At 36.0% G+C, this 8544-nt stretch overlaps 1 non-coding gene across 1 annotated transcript; it reads right to left on the bottom strand.

Moving 5' to 3' along the window:
• Positions 1 to 318: 318 nt before the first annotated feature.
• LOC120579795 (small nucleolar RNA R71) lies at positions 319 to 425 on the bottom strand. Its single transcript, XR_005645540.1, has one exon. It is a non-coding gene; the product is annotated as a small nucleolar RNA R71 (small nucleolar RNA).
• Positions 426 to 8544: the final 8119 nt, after the last annotated feature.

The raw sequence follows: 8544 nt of genomic DNA, 5'->3' as shown, positions 1-8544 counted from the left end.
GAGCCGTACGATGCTATTGTGTACCCAACGGTTGAGGGTAGTAAATTTGAAATAAAGCCTGCACTTATTTACCTAGTGCAGCAAAATCAATTTTTCGGATCACCCACTGAGGATCCAAATCTTCATGTTTCAATTTTTCTAAGACTCAGTGGAACTTTGAAGGCAAACCAAGAGGCCGTAAAGCTGCACCTCTTTCCTTTCTCTTTGAGGGATAGAGCTAGTGCTTGGTTTCATTCATTGCAAATTGGTTCTATGACTTCATGGAACCAAATGAGGAAGACATTTCTTTCCCAATTCTTTCCCCATAGTAAAACTGCTCAATTGAGAAGTCAAATCACACAATTCACTCAAAAAGATGGTGAATCTCTTTACGATGCGTGGGAGGGTTTCAAAGAAATGCTTAGGCTTTGCCCCCATCATGGTTTTGAGAATTGGCTTATTATCCACACTTTTTATAATGGTCTTTTGTTTTCCACAAAAATGATTGTTGATGCAGCTGCAGGTGGAGCTTTGATGAATAAAACTTTCACAGGAGCATATGATTTGATCGAGGACATGACACAAAACCACTATCAGTGGACACGTGAGAGAGTTATCACTGATGTTACTCCTCCACCCTCTAAAAAAGAGGCAGGTATGTACCAGGTTTCTGCCCTTGATCATCTATCTACTAAGGTGGACACACTTCTTCAAAAATTTGATAAATTAACTGTAAGTGTCGTCACACCTACTCTTGTTTCACCACCTTGTGAATTTTGTGGAATACTTGACCATATTGGTGTTGAATGCCAACTAGGTAGTGTTGCTAAAAGTCCCGAGCAAAATTCTTATACCTTTGGACAACAAACAACACCACCCGTTTATGCAAACAACCAAAGAGTCCCTCACAAATCCAGCTTGGAAATTTTACTAGAAAAATATGCTATGGAGCAATCCAAGCAATTTCAAGAACTTAAAAATCAAACTGGATTTTTGAATGACTCTCTTGTCAAGCTTACATCTAAAGTGGACTCCATTGCTACTCACACTAGAATGCTAGAAACTCAAATCTCTCAAGTAGCCCAAAAAGTAGCTACTTCCTCTCAAACCCCCGAAGTCTTTCCAGGTCAAATTGAAGCCAACCACAAAGACCTTATAAATGCTATTCAACTTAGGGACGGTGAGCAGTTAGAGGACCCCATTATGAAAACTAAGACAATTGAGGGTGAGATAGAGAGTGAAAAGCAACAAGGTGAGAAAGTCATAGGAGAGAGTGATAAGCCAATCGTTTCACCACCTTATAAACTCAAAATCCATGTCCCACAAAGGCTTGCTAAGCCTAACCTCATAGTGATTGAGAGTTTTTCCACCCCTTGTGTGATTAAGAGTGAAACCATTGAAAAAGCTATGTGTGATTTGGGAGAGAATCTCAGGTTGATGCCACTATCCCTTTGGGAAAGATTGGGTATTGGGTAGAGAAATCTTCTAATCGTGAAGCTAATGACTCTAAAAGAGCGCTTCGTGGGAGGCAACCCACGAGTTTTATTGCTTTTATTTTGTTTGTTTTGTAGGTATTTGTCCAAATATGACGCGAAAAAGTGAAGAAAAAAAAATTGAAGCCATTGACCAGAAACCCACCCAAAAAAAAAATCTTCCCTCTTTTTCCAGAGAGTTGGCACGGCCCGTGCCTGTGGTGGCACGGCCGTGCCAACCCATCAGCGAAAAAAAAAAATTATTTTTTTATTTTTTATTTTTTATTCCCGTATTCAAATCAAATCACCTCTTTCATCCTTCTTTCATAATTCTCTCCAAACTTCACCAACATTTCATCCACCCACACCCAAACCAAGCTAAGGTCAATGGCATAAAAAACGTAAGGTGAGAAGATTGAAGCCTCCGGAAGTGGTGCAAGCAAGAAGCAATCAACAACCCGCAATCATGGGATCCAATTCAAGGATTCTGAGCAAAGAAATAGGTATAAATCTCTAATCTCTAGAACTATCTCTTCTTGCAGGTACCTTGATGTTAATGCTATGGATAGACTAGAAATAGATGAACATGTGATTAGGCTGTTGAATAAATTCACAACCCTGTGCTTAGGTACCTTCACACGGTTATTGCTTGCACCATATGGAGTAGAAAAGAGGTAGGAATGATGAGGAATGTTGAGCTATTTATGTTGTCGGACATGCTTTATACCCACCATGTTAACATTTGCTATTATTTGCTTGATTATCTTGTTTCAATTGATAAAAAGAAACCGGATGATAAGGGTGATATAATGGTAGGTGACATCATCCCTTTTATTGCTAAGAGGTTTAGGGTGAGTGTGAATCAAGGGATCAAGAGGATAGAGGAAAATTATTATCCAAACTTATTTACTCTCACTACTTTGTCCTTCCTTAGAACCCATGACCCTACTCACAATTATCAATATGAATGGAGAATTATTAGAACTAATTGTTTGATTATTCTACCTAATTCGGACATTACTAATTCGGAGGTGGTGGAAAATTTGCTTTATGTTGGTACTAACCCACAGGTACAAGATGATGGTGATGATGATGGTGGTGATGAAGAGGAGGTAGGTGCACAACACCATGAACAAAAAGCCGGTGGAAACTATAATGATAAACGGTGGGCATGGATGCAAACCAAAGTTCAAATAATATGCACTGAGCAACAAAAACTAGGTGTTGAAATGGTCGGGATAAGAAACGATGTGCTAAGGGGCAATCAAATAAATGCATAAGACAATCAAATGTTCCGATACATGATACAACACCTTCACCTCCAAGGTCCACCTTATGGACTTCAATAAAATTGTGAGCTCTCCTCTTCCTCTACTATTCTCTTCTTCTTCTTCTTCTTCTTCTTCTTCTTCTTCTAAATCATTGAGGACAATGCTTCTCCTAAGTGTGGGGGGAGCCTAATAAAGTGTCTTTAGTCGTAGTGTTTCCAAACTCCCTTGAACTTTATTCTTTTGTTCTTTTTATTGTGAAAAGCATGGTTAAGTAGCTTATTTTTATTGAAAAATATCATGACATAAATTTTTTATTGTCTCATCTTAATTGGTTAATTCTTGTACATGAAAGTAAACTCTTGTGCTTTAAGTTTTCTTAATATACCCACATCTTGTTTTAAAGTGAATAAATTCTCCAATGAGAAAAGCACCTAGTTGCAATCCTTGAGTAAGTGTATGAATAGGTATTTTAAGGAACACGTTCTAACTTTAATGGTAACTTGGACCCTTAAAAATCTTCAGAGTAAAAGTATTATAAGTTTGTGTGGGAATAATTCTAATGTGCTATAATGTGTAAACCAAAATGGGGCAGAAGAATATCACCAACACGTGGAGGAAAGGACACCCCCTCACTGACTTCCTAAATGTGGTGATGACTTCTCAAACAAATTGTGCTTGAATAAAACCCTCTAAAAAAGAGGAACTTCCTAAGTGAAGATGAATAAGTTGTAGCACTACTTAGGGTGATCATGGAAACTTGGAGGAAAGGATACCCCCTCACGGACTTCCAATGTGAAATGATAGCTCCTAGGCATCTACAAGCCCCCAAGTATCTAAATTGTCAAATCTATCTAAGCTAACTCCCATCTCTCTTATATGAAATGAAGAAAGGATTTTTCTCGGTCACTTTAGTGTAAACTCTTCCTCATAATATCTACCTTATACAGGAGCAAGAAAAGGGTTGGACTACACACACACACTCACTTGAAACTTGATTGTTGGGTTGAATAAGGTTTACAAGAAATGCTTGAGTTTGTGATTTGTGTACGCTTGAAATTGAAGCCCTTGAGGAGACATGTGTTTTAATTAAATTGTCATATGATAATATTATTTTGTGCTACCATGTTTATGCCTTTTTCTTGAGGACAAGCAAAGATTCAAGTGTGGGGGAGTTTGATGAGTCATTTATTATCTATTTTAATATGTTATTTAGTTTCATTTTAATTAGATTTAAGTTTATTTTAAATTTATATTATTTCCTTTTTGAACTATTTTACTTTAATTCCATATTGTTATATTTCAGGAACGGATATTTGATGGATTGAGTCTTGGAGCAAAAGAAAGGGATTTGGAGTTGATTCGGTACGAAAATACGAAGATTTGGAGACAAAATATATCTCCCCCAAAGTCAGAAGCTTGGCACGGCCCGTGCTAGGCTTGGCACGGCCGTGCCACACTCCAGAACTACTTTTGCTGCTTTTGCTTAGATTTTAAGCTACTCTGTTTTAGTTTACTTGTGGAACATTCTAGTGATTGCTTAGATTTTAAGTCGAATGTAAACTATAAATAGAGTAGCTAGCCATCACAAATAATCATCTTTTCTTGGAATGCAATATGTGACAATTGTCTTTCTAATAAAAGTTCATTTACTTTCTTGTTATTTACTTTTATGCTTTCTCTCTTCTTCTCCTTGTCTACGATGAACATTAGTGAGTAGACTTCTCTTGTCTTGGGATTGTTGGATAAGTCTAATGTCATAATCCTAATCAAACCAAGCCTTAAACCTTAATCTTATGTAACCCTAATTCCTTATCTAAATTCACCGCTTTAACATGGATCAACCATTATCAAACTGTGGAAACGAAAGTGGAGGGTTTGATAATTGTTTATCCATCATCTCAAATATCAATTCATAAAACGAAAGTGGATCTTTGATATTCGAACAAGTGAATTTAGACAAAGATTGTAAAGGCAGCGAAATAGTCTTTACAATCTTTGAGACATATAGTTTCGATCTTCAAGGGAACTAATAATGATCAAGTCAGCGAAATAGGCTTGGTTGTTAGAGGAACCAAAATCTAATAGTAATCAAGTCAGCGAAATAGGCTTGGTTGCTAGAGGAACAAAAGAGAAACCGTCTTGAGAAATTATGTCTAACATAAGGTTATAAGTTTAATAGTTTGGTTTGTGAAGGACTTGTCATTAGGATGAACCAATAATTCCAAGGTTTTTATCTTTTCTTTTGTTAATTTTCTTTTAATTAAAAATACAAACTTTTCTACCTTCTAAACCTTCAGTCTAATTATTATTTAAAGTTAATTGAATTCCTAACTCCCTGTCGGAACGATACTCTATTTTTACTACTTCGGTAAGATCGTGCACTTGCGGTTTTATCCCATCAATAGCCCCAAACTATCCTCAAGCAACTCACTAAAGCAATCTATTCATGCACAATGTATATCCATCCATACGGATAAGGAAGGCGGTCAAACAAACAACCACTTGAGGTTAGTTCATAATTCACAATTAAACATAATCTAATGAAAGTGAATATTACATTTAATTTCAATTGATGAAGCAACTCAACAACATCAATAATTCGCAAGTATACAATTATAGATATTCACCACACATTCCTACATATTCATAGGTTCACCAAATTTCACCAAGTATAAAATCCAACAAGTATACAAATCAACCATACAAATGTTCACCGAGCACATAACAATTATGACACATATCAAGATATGCAATGCGCTTAAACACGACTTCTATATGCATGTGGTACCGGGTCACCTCAAGGTCGTCACCTTAGATACAATTGTATCATAAACACCGTCGTTGAATACAAAGTATTCTAATCACCTTCATTGGATCTAAACATCCTAAATCACCTTCATTGGATATAAATATCCTAAGACTTATGATGGATGAACATATGACACACTATGTATATGTTCAACAACAACCACACCAATTACTTTCACCTTCATTTTGCATACATGCGTTCACCATTAATATCACCTTCACTAGCATGTAATAATTCAACAACACCATTCACCATCATCATAAACAACATTCGATTCAAATTCAATAAGTGCAAAATCACACTTAACACCAAAGACGAACTATTATCCAAAACTTAACATATCACATGTTAGACACCCAATCATCATCAATTCATTCTCATTCTATCATATAAAGATGATTTCAAAGTCTCCTATAAGGTATCCAACCATAAAACATTAGTCTGACAAAGTTCGTCTAAGTTTATGAAAACTAACATTTTCCGATAAATCTCCTAAAACCAAAGTACACGAATTCAAGTGCCTCAACCGAGTATGAACACAAATCACATATAAGTGCAGTAGTGTGTACACATATGTTTCATGGGCATAAGCCAACAATTACTCAAAATCCTTAAGTTCGTATCGTTTTATCACTTTTCAAGTTATACGACAAAACAAATCAAACAAGTTCGAATGCCTCAACTAAGCTTACACACAAGTCACATATGAGTGCAATATTGTATACATAAATGTCTCATAGGCCAATTCACTTCAATCCCAAAGTTTCACAAAGTTCGTATTGTTTTGCCTATTTTCAAAGAATTCAAGTTTCCAAAGAAAAACCAAGTGAAAGTCCATCAATCTCATCCAAAACATTTTTACAAATCATAACAATACTAGACAACCCTAGTCCTACCCTTTTTCCTTGAGAAATCGAGTTTTCGGAAATTTCATGTTCTTGAACTATTTTCAAAAAGTTATGATACGATTCACCAATTCAAGTCCAATCTAATTCAATTGATTCTTCCAAAGGTTTAGAAAGTTCAAGTACATTTAATTGCATCAAAAGAATCAGTTTTGAACCACCCGGATCGACCCCCATAGCCCGGAACACCCAAAATGGGGTGTTCTGTTACTGGGCAACTCGCCCTAGTGAGATACTTCTTGCCAGGCGAGTTACACAAGAACAGGTCACGTGACCTGTTCTTGGTGTTCCCTCTCGGAAACTCACCATTTTCAACCCCAAAACCCAATTTTGATCCCCTTGACCCCAAATTCGACCCCAACACTTATACACTTGATTACAAACATAAAAAGGCATTCAAAACTACAACAAACATCATATTAAAACACCAAATCATCTCAAAATAATCATCTAGCTCATTTTCACCAAAAACCACCATACATAAGCATCTAGCCGTATCGAAATCAATAAAAACCATACATAAGCAACATTATGTAACTTTTGCACATTTTCATTCAATATAAAATTGCTTTGTTTTCAACAGTATGTAACTCTGAACATATGTATTTTATGCAAGTGTAATTAGTTACTAACTTTTTCGAAGGATTGGCTTGGGAAACCAAGAGAGACACAATGAAATGTTGTTTTATTAGTTTGGTGATATCTTAGAGGCTGTTGTTATCACTGACAGAACCACTGTATTCTTTAAGAGCAAAATTTTATCATGATCAAGAGCTGAATTTTATCATCATCATTTCAATTGTTTCAAGAACATCATTTTATCATGATCATTTTAAAACAATGAACAGATTGTCAAGTTCATCATTCATCTATCAAGGTGTAGGAAAAGAATAAAGTGTAAAAGCTAAAATCCATCATATCTGTGAAGTTTCAAAACTACTGCAATATTTATCAAAACTACTGTTATGGAGAAAACTACTTTATCAGAATTATCAGTGAACAAATTAATATTGTCATGAATATTTAGAAATTGGTCCAGAATAAGCCTAATTAGGACAAATTAATAATAAGGTTGAGAGCAAAAATCTTTTACAGTCTTTAAGTGCGTAAGAGTGAATCGACTGGTGTGGACTGGTGTGGAAGAGATGAGAAGCAAGGTGGTTTAGTATGTGAGGATGGCGGTGATACGGAGGTGAGGAGGGGGAGAGGGGTGAGGAGGGGGAGAGGGAGAGGGAAGATGATGTGCTTCATTGACGGCGGCGCCGAGAGCCATGTGGCGAGGGCGAAGGGGACGGCGGGAGGGAGGCATGACTGTGAGGGGGATTGAGGAAGATGAACTGTGATAAGAGAGAAGAAGAGAAGAGAAGAGCGTGTTTGATCTCTATTTTATTTTATTTATTAAAAAAACTGATGTTTTGTTTTTAATCTAAACCATCGAATCCTTTTTTGCCACATGTCATTCATGCAATACCATAAACGGAGTAAATGGATCTAATGGTAAATGGAGCATACTCGGACTCATATCTCTCTCTCTCTCTCTCTCTCTCTCTCTCTCTCTCTCTCGCACTTAGTAGTTCTACAAACGGGCATCCCTATCAGCGTCTACCTTACTAAGAGTTTAAGAGAATGGTTCTACTAGGCTACAACTTATTTCCTTCAAGCAGACAGTTCTTTCCTTAATTATTAACTAGTTACCTCCTAGGTTCAGTAGATTTTACTCAATATTAGCAATGTCACCTACGTACTTACTACTAGGGTCAACTCGCTTTCGGGATCTTTCGCTTGTTATAACTGTCACAACCTGTCACAAGAAATAAACCAGGGTTGTTATAAATATCAATAAATAAGCATCAAGATAGTAATATCAATATTATGACCTGTCATAACCTAACTATCTAATCTAGGGTTGCAGTACTACATAAATAAACTAAATTCCTAATAAAATTTAATAGCGAACAAAAAATAAATAAAATAAAAACGACATTGAATTAAATAAATATCCAACAAAAATAAATAGAGGTTCATCTTAGAATTCTAACCTAAAAAGAACTAGTTACACATGGTAACTAAAAATAAATTACTATAGATAAAAACATATCATATAGAAA

This window comes from Medicago truncatula, chromosome 3 (assembly GCF_003473485.1).
Source record: "Medicago truncatula cultivar Jemalong A17 chromosome 3, MtrunA17r5.0-ANR, whole genome shotgun sequence".
In the NCBI taxonomy this organism is placed as follows: domain Eukaryota; kingdom Viridiplantae; phylum Streptophyta; class Magnoliopsida; order Fabales; family Fabaceae; genus Medicago; species Medicago truncatula.
Note: the sequence above shows the minus strand (reverse complement) of the source record. Positions and strands in the feature narration are given on the sequence as shown.